The sequence below is a fragment of the Podarcis filfolensis genome (assembly GCF_964270895.1).
Source record: "Podarcis filfolensis genome assembly, chromosome: 4".
In the NCBI taxonomy this organism is placed as follows: domain Eukaryota; kingdom Metazoa; phylum Chordata; class Lepidosauria; order Squamata; family Lacertidae; genus Podarcis; species Podarcis filfolensis.
Window position 1 is genome coordinate 81,986,216 of NC_139607.1, and position 16,670 is coordinate 82,002,885.

Genomic DNA, 16,670 nt, shown 5'->3' on the forward strand with positions numbered 1-16,670 from the left:
ATATGGTTGTCAAGCCTCTGCTTAAAGACCTCCAAAGAAGGAGACTCCACTACACTCCTTGGCAGCAAATTCCACTGTCGAACAGCTCTTACTGTCAGTAAGTTCTTCCTAATGTTTAGGTGGAATATTCTTTCTTGTAGTTTGGATCCATTGCTCCGTGTCCGCTTCTCTGGAGCAGCAGAAAACAACCTTTCTCCCTCCTCTATGTGACATCCTTTTATATATTTGAACATGGCTATCATATCACCCCTTAACCTCCTCTTCTCCAGGCTAAACATGCCTGATTTGGAGGAAATTCTAAAGCTAACACATAACGCTGTTTCGTTTTGAGTCAGGTGTTGCAGGAAACGAAGATTAACACAAGCCATGGAAACAACAATGAACTTTCACACGAAAGGGGAAGAAGGAGAGAAAGCACATGCTTCATGATCTCCGCACCATGGTTCTCCAATTGGGTACTGTAACATCTTAACTGAGCAGTATGTGGGTGGGTGATTTACAATCAGCACACTTGCGCATATGATAAAGTTAACAAACCATATTGCTACTATATTATTTAGATGTGTCTTGATAGCTTTCTCTGAGTCATTTCTAAATTCTTCCTAGAGATCCTGGACAATGGCCAACACACACACACACACACACACACACAAATGTTAGTGCAATTTTATTAAATCATGCTGTAAAAGCGTTAATGTTAAGAGTTTTAACTAGTATACTAGATTTCCTACTGGAAACATCAAGGACAACAAAGAAACCTAAGCAGGAAACAATGTGGGTCTCTTGTCACATTGGTGGCAGGGTATAATGGCATTACCAGAAAGTACACAGAGCAGATGGAACAAAGAAAGCTCCAGTTCTGCACCAAAGCCTTCCGATCCAGCAAACTGAGCAGTCTAGCCATTATCCCACTGCTATATTTAAAACACAATGCTGAAATGCAAGAGGTTACTCCAGGTCATCGGAAAAAGTGGCCTGCAGAGTGGATATGCACACTTCTGCAAGGGACCAGAGATTCTCCTCTGTTTGTTTTTGCTGGGACAATCAAACAAAACAAAGAAACTGACAAATATATACACCAGCTTGCATCTTCTGCCCTGAATTACATTGGGATGTGTGTATAAGAATAATAAAGATTTTAATATACCACCTAAGAATTTGATAACTCAGTCTAAGGTCCACTCAATCTAGCATTCATTTCTGAGAATGGCTACTAGTCAGATAACATAGGAGGCTATTAAGACAGTGATCACCACTGGCTGTTTTTTGTCCCTAGCGTGATTTGACCCTAGAGATTCCATGCCTATAATTGTGGGCCTCCATTTTTAGCTATCATTGTTACTAGCTATTTCATTCTCTAATCATGATACAGATTGTGTGTGTGTTGGGGGACCCGACATGTATAAATACTGGCACTTGTCAGGCGTATCTGAGAAATGCATTTCCACCAAAGGAGCCACCAGGAACTATGTTTTCACATAGGCACACACATGGTAAAACATCTAAATGCCTGACACTGATAATACAGTTATAGGCAGCAAACTGTTTTGTGGGTATAGAAAATAGCTTACAATTCAGGTGGAAACTTTAGTCACACATGACCCACATTCTACAAAGCTATCTGGCCCTTGATATCCCCCGCTCCCAAGTCACAGAATAGTTAAAGGTAAAGGTAAAGGGACCCCTGACTATTAGGTCCAGTCGTGACTGACTCTGGGGTTGTGGCACTCATCTCCTTTTATTGGCCGAGGGAGCCGGTGTACAGCTTCCGGGTCATGTAGCCAGCATGACTCAGCCGCTTCTGGCGAACCAGAGCAGCACACAGAAACGCTGTTTACCTTTCCGCTGGAGCGGTACCTATTTATCTACTTGCACTTTGACGTGCTTTTGAACTGCTAGGTTGGCAGGAGCAGGGACCAAGCAACGGGAGCTCACCCCATTGGGGGATTCAAACCGCCGACCTTCTGATTGGCAACCCCTAGGCTCTGTGGTTTAACCCACAGTGTTAGAAGACTGCTAAAAGGATGTGTATCCACAAGTCGTTTGCCAGAGTGACCGCCACTCACACATGCACCCTGGGCCAGTGCCCCTTCCCTGCACACTTAGCGCAAATATCTCAACTCCCACATTCTCTATTTACTGCAGAGAACTTGGGCAAGAGGTGGACAGTTTCTCTGCACTTGAACACGGAAAGGAAAGGAGTGGTTTCTCTGTCTGTGGGCTGGGCTTTTGCAGAAGGTACAAGCAGTGCTTTGCTGCCTCCCTCCTGCAACAGCCTATCATAAAGGCAGAGAAAACATCCCTCCCATCTCCTGAACTGCAGAGAACTCAGAGGGGCACAGTTCTTTTTATTATTACTGCCAGGGGAGGGGTAAGTGGATGCCAAAAATAATGGCTAAACAAATTGGGCTCCTACTTATAGGCTGCACCAGTTGATTGGCAACATAGGAAGAACACTGATACTATGACGTCGGCTTGTGACACTGCTGGTGCAGCAGCTGATGCACCCCAGTTTAAGTGATTCTTTGTTGCTGCAACAATTTTAGGATTGGATCAGTAAGTCTCACCAAGTTCAGCAGGGCTAATCTGATTTATACACAAATATGGCAGCGTTAAATGGTTTCTAGATAATACCCTTATGTTTAACAGTGCGCTTTTAATTTATAGCGTGAGGAATTCAAATCGTATTCTCTGTTGAGAACATTGGGCAGCCAGTCGCCAAATGGACTTCCAGCAAATTCAAATTTCCATCCAGAACAGTCAAAAGCCTCGCCAGGTATTTAAACAAGCAAGTTTTGGCCTAGATTAAATTATTAGGCGTGCATGTTTTTGTTTCGACAAAGACTGAATCTTAAAGTTAACACAAGAGGGACACGCCAAATCAATTTACAATTTATAAACCACAAAGAAAGACACAAACCTGCTCTCTAGAAGCAAAGCAGCAAGTGTCACTGGGTAGATTTCAATTATTTCAGTAAGTGGCACTGCAAACGCAGCACAAGCGACATTCACATCTAATCCAATATTATGCTTCTCACAATAGCCAGAGCAGATTGCCTTAGGAGAAACCTTAATACTCTCCCCTCCCCTCCCCTCCCTGGCCCCACTGCCTTTTTAGTATTGTGCAGGGAGCTAGATTTTCTATGACCTCAGCTTTTATCAACAGGCCCTGAGGCAAAACTACTGTTCACCTCTGCGACCATCCTCTAGTTGGAGGAAGTCAAAAGCACGCTTCTTATTCAAACCCATCTAACGGAAGCTTGCAAAACACAAAGAGCTGAACAGTAATTGAGGCTGAGAGTTTTACCTATGTAACAAAATCACTAGTGAAAAAAATATTTTAAAATTCTTAAGTTGCTTTTGGTTGCAGAAAGAACAGTTGGCTGTATCCAATGCTGCACCAAGGCGATTCTGCTTCCACGACTCCCGTTCTCTCTTGTCCTAGTGTCCTCCTGCCACATTTGCTGCAGAAGATCCCGTATCTCCCTAAAGGCAAATTTGAGGTGAACAGGGTAGGAGACTGCAAACATAACTATGCATAATTTCTAGTCAGTGCATGAAGGGGCTAAGAACCACATGGTTGTAATTGCTAGATAGTCGCAGTTAGATCATGCCCCCTCTCCTCTGGAGAGAAAGTGAAGCTTATTTTTTCTTCCTCTCTCTCTCTGCATCATGTAAGCCATGAGAAGGACATGTCTGCGCTTATTCCCAAGCCCAGATCACATGTTTGAAGTGACTTTTCTATCCAATGCTATTTTGCCTGTACAGTGGTACCTCGGGTTAAGTACTTAATTCGTTCCGGAGGTCTGTTCTTAACCCGAAACTGTTCTTAACCTGAAGCACCACTTTAGCTAATGGGGCCTCCTGCTGCCCCCGCACCGCCAGAGCACAATTTCTGTTCTTATCCTGAAGCAAAGTTCTTAACCCGAGGTATTATTTCTGGGTTAGCGGAGTCTGTAACCTGAAGCCTATGTAACCCGAGGTACCACTGTATTATCCTTGCTGTTGCATGGAACAATGTATGATACAGACCTTGAATCTGTAAGTAAAGAATTTTAAACTTACTTAACAGTGTGTGGTTTGCTCGCTGCATGAGGTAGAAAGAGATCAGCTGTTGTGTGCAGCTGAACAGGATAAAAAGGCTTAACAACCTATATTCCTAACGCTGTCCTGTGCTGCTTATTTTTATGAGGTTAATACCCTGCTACTGGGGCTCTCTGTGTGCTTGCCCTGCATTTTGAATCCAGGCATCCAGGCAATTCTTCTGTTGTTCACTCACACATGTGGGTCTCCATCATATCCCAAGCCCTGTTGGCTTGCACTAGCCAGGACAGAATGAGGATAATGACTTACCTCCTCCCCATCATGCAGAGATCCCCCCTTTATTCTCCTCTTGCCACTGGTTGCAATGGAGCGGGGGATTAGTTACACCTGCACCAGGCTTGAGAGGATCCAAAAGCTGACTCTGTTCCACCCCTGTTCAGTACCTGAAAATACTTCAAAGTGGGTGCATAAGTTTGCAGCCTTAGCCTTATCTTACTTTGAATGCTTACATGTGCACAAGGACAGGCAAACAAATGCCTCTCTGGGTTTCTACGCCAGTATTATTCTGCAATGAATGCCTAAGGTTTCAGGTTATGATCTGAGGTTGTAGAAGTCATATTTAGTGCAAACTAATAACTTTAAGGGTTACAATATCCAGCAGTATAGATGCTCATTCAGGAAACAGAGATTTCAACATGGAAAACAATAACATTTTGTAATAATGTCACAATAATATTTGTAAGTGTTCATGCCCACACCAAGAGCTGAGTTTTGAAGGAAGGTCTAGCGAACCAAAATTCAGCACACCGTCTGCTGCTCTGGACCTGTTCTGAACATACACTGGTGAAAGTATATATTGTTTCTTTTTTCTTTTTATTTATAATTTTCATTTATATATAGTCATACCTCGGGTTGAAGTAGCTTCGGGATGAATATTTTCAGGTTGTGCTCCGTGGTGACCCAGAAGTAATGGAGCACGTTACTTCCAGGTTTCGCCGCTCGTGCATGCACAGGCACTCAAAATGACATCATGCGCAGAAGCGGCGAAATGCGACCCGCGCAGTCGCGTCTTACGTTTACTTCAGGATGCGAATGGGGCTCCGGAACAGATCCCGTTCAAATCCAGAGGTACCACTGTACGTTACAACCATTATTTAACCATAATTTTAACATTTTCAATTTCGACTCCCTTCCCCTTTCTGCATTTCCTTACATTTGTTTTCGACCTATCCTGCATACTCCAAATTGCCTTAACTTATTCTTTTAATCATCTATTCTCTTATATACATTTTTGAAACTGCAGGTTTTTTACAATAATCCTGCCAATGTCTTGATCTGTTTACAGTTTGTTTGTAACATACTGTTTCTACATTCTATAAATGTAGCAGTGACCATTTCTCAACCAAGAGTTGTCTCAGAGGTCCAATGAGATACGGTCAGTCCTTTAGATCAGGGCAAAACTGTCAGACAACTGTCAAGGCATTTCTCCAAGTAAGCTCGCCTCAGCAAACAAATGTGAAAAATATATTCGGTGACCCTTTATAATCAACATGTACTTTTACTTTTGAGTAGAAAATATCCTTTGAAATAAATTCAGATTTAAGCTTTCTGATGTCTAGAAATACCTTCACCAAACTCAGACTTAAAGTGGTGGGGAAGACGCACATTTTTCTGAATTATACATATGCCCCCTGCCATTCTAATACTTCAAATGAGTATAAATGGGAGATTATACAAAAAGCCTCTTTGTTAAAGTTTACTTTATGAATAATGATCAGTTTCTATTAAAGAAAATAATAGATCATCTGCAAAATCTCTGCTGATTTATTCAGATTCCCAAACTTTATCCTGCTATTTTCCATCACAAAATAGAATATGAAGAGTGTATATTAATTAGGGTGAGAGCCCTTCAATAAAGTATTTCTTGTACGCCACTTAAACATGCACAGACATTGCCCTGCCAACTTGTGTTCAAACCTCACAACTTCTGTCAGGGCTTCTCTCCCCTCACTCCCAGCTGTCCTTTTCTCTTCTTCTCTTATGAATAGGAATGCAAAATCATATATTTATGACTGTAGGCAACAACACAAAAACATTCAGCTCGATGGGACTGGCTCGTGAATTAACATGCATTGGATTGTGCTGTTAAAATCTAAATAATGTAGTGTATGCTACTGAGATGCTATATTTTAAATTTTTTTACAAGCATTCCAAAGTGAGTAATTTCCATGTACAAGTCTGAATACAACACTCGAACCATACAAGGTTCACTTTCAGAGCAATCCTAAGTGGAGTTTGGAGAAGCACTTTTTCTTGTCATTTTCACTATACCAGACCCAGCTTGGTGTAGCTGCAGAATCTTCAGAGGTTTGAACCCCGTGTATCCAAGGCGACTGGCGCCACAACCCCAATGGGCAACCCTTGTCTCAACAACAGCAGTAAATTACCAACACACCTTCACAACCCCTTCAGTCATTAACATGGGGAGGTCATGACTGCACCCCTAACTGAAGTGACTGGATACAGAAAATATTTCAGTTTCACTATTTTAGCTATGAGAAGATATTTCAGAAACTTATACAGCACATAAAATTAATATGCTTTTCTGTTCTAGTTATTAAATATGGTCAAACATGCTAAAATATTATCAATTAAGGTAGGAAATTAGATTTCTTTCTGATTCAAATTTTGCCTGAAGACCTAGATAATTGATTTTTGCTGCTTTAGCACTGTATTTATGCTGCTTCTAATAGTCGAAAATTTCTCTCAACCAAAATTGATTTGAAGATCAATTTACCCAACATATTTAAGATTACATGGAAACTTCCTTGTCTTGTTGAATAATCTGTTTACTGTCAGCACATCATAAAGTTTCTCTGTAGAAAACTGAGCATGCAAAATCACATTCAGAATATTTATTAGATATTTGCATTTATGTACACCTTCTATTCCTCTCTTTTCTGTTCTCGACTCAACCGTACTTCTTAAAAAGTTCACACTTGCCAGCTTCCTGACAATGATAAATGCATTTGGAAACCATTCCCTCGAAACTAGAAATGGCAATTCAATTAACATCAATATATATTAATTTTTACAACATCTTGCATTGCAGAGAGATGACATTCAAGCGTTTCTTTACACTACCAATCCCGACTATCAACAGATGGTTGGTGGGCCAGTGTTAATAAAAGCTGTTTCTTATAAAAGAAGGGGGAGTTCAGTGGGTTTTTTAAAAAAAAAACTTACCCATTTTTCTGTACCCATGGGAGAAACCTACACATTTCTGAGTGCTCTTCAGCTGCACTGAGATAAACACTGTAAGTGCTAAATGAACAGCATGGCGTGTAGATCTTATCAAGATTTTAAGAGTACTTATCACCAGAAGCTGATGGGCTGTCTTTTTTCACAGGCAAATGAAATATAACTGTATATGAGCTATAGCTAATGGTATATGCAATAATATATTGTATGTGCATTGCAGGTAGTTCCTTCGATTCTGATCTAAAACTTCTAACTATTGCATTCCTTTTCTGTCATATTTCTGAAAGCTAAGATAATAGCACTGCCACCTCATTGCAAGACATTTCACTAAACAACCCTCTCTTTTAGTATCCCAAGTTAAGAGTTCAGCATCAGTATCAAATATGAAGTCAGTCTGTAGTGGGCTGTGCCACCCTCTCTAATGTTTAATAATGGCTTGTATCTAATCTAGTGCTCAGGACGTCCATTTCCCCTAAATCTGTTCTGGGGTTTCCCCCAAGCCCTTCAGAACAGGTTTGGGGAGGATGCATGGTGCACCCAGGGAGAGAACGGGGAAAGTCCCATTGCACAAGTGGAACTCCTTGCACTGATGGGGTGATTATGTAGTGTGGCACTGGATTCAAGCCAATGCTTCCCGTTATCAAGTAACAGTCTGTTTTAGGCTTTATTCAGGTTCGCAGCTAATCTAAAACTAGTTTTTGTCAAGGCATGGTTCTGCAAAATGAGGACCTGCCTTGTGCACACTCCCTCCTGCCCTCTCGACAGTAATTTCCCCTTCCACCCCTTTCCCAATACAGTGGTACCTTGGGTTACATACGCTTCAGGTTACATATGCTTCAGGTTACAGACTCCGCTAACCCAGAAATAGTACCTCGGGTTAAGAACTTTGCTTCAGGATGAGAACAGAAATTGTGCAGCTGCGGAGCAGCAGCAGCGGGAGGCCCCTTAGCTAAAGTGGTGCTTCAGGTTAAGAACAGTTTCAGGTTAAGAACGGACCTCCGGAACGAATTAAGTACTTAACTCGAGGTACCACTGTATTAATGTATCTTTTTTTAAAAAAAACAACAACCAGATGAAATTCACCATTTACAAAAAAAAGGGGGGGAGAGGTTCTGCATAACCATGGCTTGCGAACCCAATTCAAACTTTGGTTTCAACCCCTGGTTTACATAGCATAGTTGGTTTTACTTATGGCTTGTGTCAGTGGTCATTTAGTGAGTGGGTAGCTGAATATGGCCATCTTCTTTCTTTTGTTACATGTCTTGTGGATTGCATACCCCTATGTAAATTGTGTTGTGGCAGAATGCACCTGCGAGTAGAGCATGTGTAATGTTTTCTATGGGGCTCTCTGTGTTTGCAAGCGTCTGAAATAACACATGTTCCTTGTCTCCATAAATGCTTGTCTTAACTGACTTCTGCACACATTTGGCTCTCTGCAAGGTGGTATTCTGCTTTCCGGCTTTGTTTTTAAAACAAGGACAGACAGCAGGCAGGCTAGTAATTTTGTGTGTTTATTTTGCAAGGTTGTCCTAAGATAGAACTCAGGGGGGCTTAACTGAATCTGTTTGGCAGGCTGAATCCTCATGCGTCCAGCTGCCTCAGGCCATGCTGACAGGATGTGGGGCAGTCCATCTGGCAGTCACCTGATACTACAATGCCTGTCAGGTGAAGCACTTCCTTTGCAGCAGGGTTTGCTCCACCTGAGATTTCCCAAGTGGCGTTGATCCCAGCCAGGCCTTGCACTTGGCAGCAAACTTTTAGAGGAACAACCAGGAGCACAATTTAAGGCTCTCAATTGTTGCTTTGCAGCCGAGGCTTTACCTGCCCCACACCTAACATAATTACAATAGCTCTGCAGGCCAAATAGGATAATTTGGTCCATGGACAGGTTCCCCATGCCTGATACAATGGGTATAAGCATTATCATCAGCAGAAGCAGAAGCAGCAGCTTCAAATATGCCCAGAAACATAAAATGCTACAATCCTATTTTTGTTTACTTGGAAGTAAGCTAACTGAACTCAAATATGCCTTCCTTCTGGTGAGAGATGCATTGCATTGCACTGAAAGAGCTTTATGTCTGCCATGAAATTTTCTCCTTGACTGGTTGCCTGGATAACACACAAATCCTCACCAGCCGAGTAGTCAAACTATACGGATGGCGCCATGATTGTTTTTGCAAAGGACTGGGGAACTTCCACGGAAACATTTTATCATGTGAAATGGGGTTCTTAAGAGTAATTTTTTAAAAATTATTTTATTTTCCAAGTACTTTTCCAAGTTAAGGAAGAACTCACTTCAAGGAAAGTTGTCGAGGAGATGAAGCCCTCCTGTGGCGAAATGGGTCAGTGTGTCTGGCTGTTAACCAGAAGGTTGGGGGTTTGAGCCAACCCAGGGATTGCTGTGGGCAGGGTTCCCGCACTGCAGGGGGTTGGACTAGATGACTCTGCAATTCTATGATTCTATATATGGGACAACATGATGGGAAATGTTCTCCATTAAGGTGTTAACACCCAAGATAGCAGACTGCCCTAAGTTATCATTCAAGGATTTCAGGTAAAACATGCCTAAGATTGTGACGTTAATGTACTTTCTGTTGTATTGGCTGCTAGCTGGCTTCTGGACATATTTCAAGGAGGAAATTTGACTCTTCAATTGGGGCCTTAACAAGAGATTGGCTTCTTTGTAGACTATAAACGAAGATTTTATATGACCTATGTTATTACTGTCCCTTTAAAAACTTTGGAATGTTTTCTCGTGGTCAGATTTATTTCCCCAATTCTTTACAATAGAAAGCTTCTAAAAAGTTAGTCTCAAGGAACCAGCAATCATATTCATTTCTCTTTACTGAAAATTTAGATTTAGGCAAGTGCCAAAAGGAGAAATTTGGAGCATTAATTTTACTTGCAAAGAAACAAAAAACAATTCTTTCAATTCCTCAAATTCTACTGAAATCCTTTAAAGCACAAAATCCTCCATAGTTTGAGTTTCCAACATCACCTGCTTATACAGATATCCCTTTCGAACAACATAAACAATCAAATTTGGTTTCTCTGTGAACTAAATAGAAATGATAATAGTTTCCATCAACTCAGCTGAACCATTACTTAAATAGTCTAAACATTACAATTTACAAGTAACTCAGTGAAATTCTAGAATTTATAATGCAGCTGAGTTGCAGCCCCTTGATCACAGTAGAAATACACACATTTGTTAGGAAACTGTTCTCAGTTGTGTGTTCTAGCCAAGAGCTGTGGATGAAAGAAAGAAAACTCAACTTGCTTATGGTGAATTTATTTATGGAGGTGTTTTCTGCATGCTCTTAGTTGTTGGGTTCATATAGAAATCTTTTCTAATAACATCTGAATGACTAGCTATTCAACTGACATTAGGGACTGCCAAAATGAATTAGAAAATACAGTCAGAAAAACTAATTGCATTTTTTAAGCATCTTGGTAAACAACAGGCCCACTGCTGTAAATACTTGCCAACTCAGGGCTTGAACCACTTAGATCACCACTGTATAAACCGCAAAGATACTGGGTTTTTCCCATCACCAGCACAGCTATATTTACATATTAATTTTGCACATACAGTACTTTTCAAGACCAGCATGGGTCCCTTCCTGCCACATCTCAGATGTTCTTACCTAGCTGAATGGATTTCAGGGCAAACGGACCATCATACTGGATGCTAGCATCTCGTTCTCTGGAGTTCCATCCCATTGAACTTGCAAGAATCGTCTTGTGAGAAAATGTGGGCTACTGATTACCATATGGAAAACACAGCGTAGGTTGTGCATATGAATATTCCTGTAAAAGAATAAACCACGAGGAAATAAGGTAGTTGATATGCTTTCGCTGAAGCTTATGCAAAATACCTTGGTTTCATCTTCAGTTATGCAGGGGAGGAAATTGAAATTCTACCGCAAATAAAAATAACCTTGATGACACAAAGTACAAATCCACTTAACTTTCACAATGGTTTTTTGCCTTGATCAAAAAGTTTAAAATAGGAAACAAGTATCCTGGACAATAAGTTCTTACACCTCAAACACTAACCCTGATGTAGCCATTCTATCGAGCTATAGCAGAGGGAGAGGAGCTAGTGCAGGGCCTCTTCATTGGCTCAGCTGAGGGTCCATCAACTTTGGATCCTCCTCTCTTTGGTTTTTTCCATTATACAGGAACCCCCTAAGAGCTAGTACCTGGATTTGCTTTGTTTTCCTCCTCCCTTCCAATCACTTTTCCTTTTGTGACATGTCTTTTAGATTGGAAGCCCAAGGGCAGGTTTTTATTACTGATATTTGTAAGCCTGGGAGCCTTTTGTCTTTAGGGAGAAAGTGTGTGGTGTGTGTATCCTTCAATAAATAAGTTTCAATCTTTATTACGGTCCAGAGACCCAACAAATCATTACAAAGCAATACACAATTCATACAGCCTACCTCCAGGTTAAACAAGCATTTTGTTCATAATATGGGGATTATTTGTTCTTGCAACCACCAATAGAAACTTTGCCACTGCTAATGTCAATAAATAAAAGAAAAACCTTGCCCCATGCCCTTTCCTCTTTATCTGGGGAAATATATGTTTCACTTATTATAGTGAAGATGTCAGGGAATAAGAAGGATTTTTTCCAAGTAATAATAATAATAATAATAATAATAATAATAATAATTTAATAGTATTTGTTGTACCTTGCCCATCTGACTAGGTTGGGGCAACCAAAGTTGCAGTGTATAAACAATTGATCATCACTTGTCAATTCCCAATTACATAAGCAGTGGCCAAACATGTTTAGGATTGCAGAATCACAACCGGGTCATTAGGTTATAACAGAGAGACAGATGAGACTTCTGAGCCAACACAATCGGGATAGGGTTGCAAGTTTTAAGTTGCCAGACCCTCAAAACGTACACATAGGATCAGGCCATATTACAGATGAACATATGAAGCTGCCTATATGGCTCAGAATATATGGCTCCTCCTCTCTGGCAGGACTTCAAAAAGTCTTGGAGACAGAAGGGCTCAGGAAGATCTATCAAATGATGCTCAAGGTCTTATGCTTGCATGCACGAATAATATGCATACTCTTATCGAGCTACGGGCTTTCCCTTTAGCTATCACATTTCTAACCACTGAGGATACTTGCATGTTGCAGATTCAGATAAACATTTGAGGCAGTTACTGAAACAGTACAGTTGCACCTTGGTTCCCAAACGCTGAAAACCCGGAAGTAGGTGTTCCAGTTTTCGAACGTTTTTCAGAAGCCAAATGTCTGATGCGGCTGTCCGCTATTGTTTCCATAGCACCTGCACCAATCAGAAGCTGCACCTTGGTTTTTGAACATTTTGGAAGTCAAATGGACTTCCAGAACGGATTAAGTTTGCTGTTTATTTAGCGTTTTTGTTTTTGAGGCTTTTTCTAGTAATTTGTTTTTGTGACTGTGTTCAGCTACCAATTGATTGATTGATTGACTGTCTGTGGAAAGGGATAAAAGCTCCCCATCCAAACAGTGACTATCATTAGTGCAGGTAAGATTTTTTTTATCATCTACAATACTGTCTTGTTTATTTTATAGTACAGTACATTATTGCTTTCATTTTATGGATCAATGGTCTCGTTAGATAGTAAAATTCATGTTAAATTGCTGTTTTAGGGGTTGCTTTTAAAAGCCTGGAACAGATTTGCATTACTTTCTATGTGTAAGGATGACTTGGTTTTGGAATGCTTTGGTTTTGGAACGGACTTCTAGAACGGATAAAGTTTGAGAACCAAGGTAACACTATAATTTGAGGCAGGAGGAATGATCACAAGTTTGAACACACTGACACAAAACACAGACACGTGGAGAAACTGACACCCTTCAACTCCTGGCTCAAATGAAATGTTATTTGTTTCCCTGCAGGTGGAGACCCGTGTTGATCCCATCCCGGAGCAAAATGCAAAAATGATTTTTAAATAATAATAATAATTATTATTTATACCCCGACCATCTGGCTGGGTTTCCCCAGCCACTCTGGGTGGCCTCCAGCAAAAAAAAATTAAAAATACAATAAAACATCAAGCATTAAAAATGTCTCTAAACAGGTCTGCCGCCTTTAGATGTCTTTTAAAAGTCAGATATTGACTTTTGATGGGAGGGCATTCCACAGGGCGGGTGCCATTACTGAGAAGACCCTCTGCCTAGTTCCCTGTAACTTGACTTCTCGCAGTGAGTGAACCGGCAGAAGGCCCTTGGCGCTGGACCTCAGTGTCCAGGCTGAACAATGTGGGTGGAGATGCTCCTTCGGGTATACTGGCTCGAAGCCATTTAGGGCTTTAAAGGTCAGCACCAACACTTTGAATTGTGCTCGGAAATGTACTGGGAGCCAATGTAGGTCTTTCAGGACTGGTGTTATATGGTCTTGGCAGCCACTCCCAGTCACCAGTCTAGCTGCCGCATTCTGGATTAGTTGTAGTTTCCGGGTCACCTTCAAAGGTAGCCCCATGCAGAGCACATTGCAATAGTGCAAGCAGGAGATAATTAGAGCGTGCACTACTCTAGCGAGACAGTCTGCGGGCAGGTAGGGTCTCAGCCAGTGTACCAGATGGAGCTGGTAGACAGCTGCCTTAGACACAGAATTGACCTGCGCCTCCATGGACAGCTATGAGTCCAAAATAACTCCCAGGCTGCACACCTGGTCCTTCAGGAGCACAGCTATCCCATTCAGGACTAGGGAGTCCTCCACACCTGCCCTCCCCCTATCCCCCCAAAACAGTACTTCTATCTTGTTAGGATTCAACCTTAATCTGTTAGCTGTCATCCATCCTCCAACTGCCTCCAGACACTCACACAGGACTTTCACCGCCTTCACTGGTTCTGATTTAAAAGAGAGGTAGAGCTGGGTATCATTCACATACTGATGAACACCCAGCCCAACCCCCCTGATGATCTCTCCCAGGAGCTTCATATAGATGCTAAAAAGCATGGGGGAGAGGACAGAACCCTAAGGCACCCTACAAGTGAGAGCCCAGGGGTCTCAACACTCATCCCCCCCTTTCTGGACATGGTCTAGGAGGAAGGAGCGGAACCACTGTATAACAGTGCCCCCAGCTCCTCGAAACGGTCCAGAAGGATGTTATGGTCGATGGTATCAAAGGCCACTGAGAAATCCATCAGAACTAGGAAACAGCTTTCACCTTCATCCCTAGCCCACCAGAGATTATCAACCAGTGCAACCAAGGCAGTTTCAGTCTCATGATGAAGCCTGAATCCCGAATGGAAGGGATCCAAATGGTCTGCATCCTCCAGGCATACCTGGAGTTGTTCAGCAACCACCTGCTCAGTCACCTTGCTCAAGAATGGAATATTTGAGACTGGGCGATAGTTGGCCATATAAGTAGATTTGGGGTAGGGCAGTAAATATGAAGAAATATAGTGATTGTATTGTATTTGGGTAGTTATATTTGGTGCAGAAAAACTGACCGACCTTAGAAAACCACCATTTGCCACACTGACCTTCATCCATCAAACCAGCTCTGATGTTGAATCAGTGGAAACAGAGTTTATTTCATAAGGTATGTGAAAGAATAAGCTCATCTAGCTCAGCCTTACACTTTCTAAAAGCATTTGCCTCTACCTAAACATGCAACAGCTGGGCAGTCAATCCTGAAAAGGGGAAAAAATACATGTGCCACAGGGCTAATTAAGTAAGTAATGCATGTCTACTTGTGGACAAGTATGCTCAGATAGCACAAAAAACCCAGATCGATCTCCTGTTTAGATTTCTGCCATCTGCTCATGATTGCAATGAATCACCCAGCTACTTCACCGCCTGTTTAAAGCAGTTTGATTCTGGTAGGCATATACAATAAATCTGGATGCCTTGTTTCTGGATTCCACATGAGGTATCAAGATCTGTAAAACTAAAATTACGGTAATAGCTAATATAATTATGAAAATGCTTGCAAGATCCCAAGACCCAATGCAGATTGTGGACAAACAAACAAACAAAACCACAGTGACCCTGGGCTGATTTTTAAAAAGTTCTCTTAGATATATACTTTCCCAACAACAACAGAACTGGGAGAAATAAAATTCTGTCCCTCGAGCTCCAAATGAAGCTATCTGAAGAGTTTTTACTGCGCAGAAGAAAGTAAAAAAAGACAAATAAAGATACTATCCAATTATGTTGAATAATTATTGACAATTAAACAACAGCAGAACATGAACTTTGGGGATTCATCACAGTTGTCATTTTTTTAAACCTAAGGAACATACCTTTTTAAAGACAAAAGACTAGAGGCACTATAGTTGAAAAAAATATTTATGAGAAAACCTTTCAGCTCAAATCATGATATCTTTACAATCATTGCAGATGCAGTTCTCACCAACTTAATTGAAATTCATTATACAGTATTGAACTTTCATCTATACAAAAAGTATCAGCAAATGGCATCTCAAATATTTGTGAGTCCTGTATATAATTTCACAAGATGAGACTTCCAATTATCATTCAGAACAGCAAGCAACTCTCAAAAACTGCATAAATACAATGTTTAATAGTGCTATTAATCAGATGGATACATATTTTTACTATTGATTTTTACTCCTAAAATAGTCACACTTTAAAATAGTTTATACATTAGCCTCAAAAGAACACTTGTTAAAAATATTGGGTGGTGTTATACTTTTTATTCAGAGTAGACCTACTGAAATTAATGGAACGAACTTAGTCATGTTTGTTAATATCAACGTGTAGTACAGCTAGTCATTGAGTTAGAATCATATTTGCCACATTCCAACTCTCTCTCTCAAAACTAGATACCAATTAAGGCTGTGGTTCTATACACAAACCTATCTGAGAGTAAGTCCCACTGAAGTCAATGGAGTTTACTTCTGAGTAAATATGTATGGACTGCATTGATCACCTGTGTGTTCTGTGTATGAAGAAACACTAATCATTCTGTTTTAGTTCTTGAAAGGGGATGGAATGTTGAAATATAATCTATTTATTCAATAATTCTGTCATTTAGATACTGGGTCAGGTGGAGCACCCACTGATTTTCACACAGCCACAGAGGAAATACGGTTGTGGGCAGAATGTTGCACTGGCTAAGGAAATTCAAGACTTCAGTTATGAGTTTGCTAGGTGGCTTTGAGCAAGTTATACTCTCTTGGGTCTGATTCACAATTTGCATTCTGGCACAATATCAACACATGTGCACCAAATCAGTGCATGCACATTTACAAATACTGTTTTATCACACCGTAAATCGAAACACTAGCTTTTTATCCTACCCTTCCTCCAAGAAGCTCAGGTTGATTTATCTGTTCCCTCACCTCTATTATCCTCACAACAAACCTATGAAGTAATTCAAAATGA

At 40.9% G+C, this 16,670-nt stretch overlaps 1 protein-coding gene across 8 annotated transcripts in view; it reads right to left on the reverse strand.

Moving 5' to 3' along the window:
• Positions 1–16,670, reverse strand: part of ZC3H12C (zinc finger CCCH-type containing 12C) — a 49,267-nt gene that overhangs the window by 30,005 nt on the left and 2,592 nt on the right. For 5 of the 8 annotated variants that reach the window (XM_083609045.1, XM_083609046.1, XM_083609047.1 and 2 more), the window contains exon 2: positions 10,953–11,115. The exons of 2 other annotated variants lie outside the window; for them this stretch is intronic. The gene's annotated coding sequence lies outside the window, so the exon portion shown is untranslated. Of the gene's footprint in view, positions 1–10,952; positions 11,664–11,823; positions 12,528–16,670 lie in introns of those variants that run through there. One more of the 8 variants, XM_083609049.1, reaches the window with a different exon arrangement.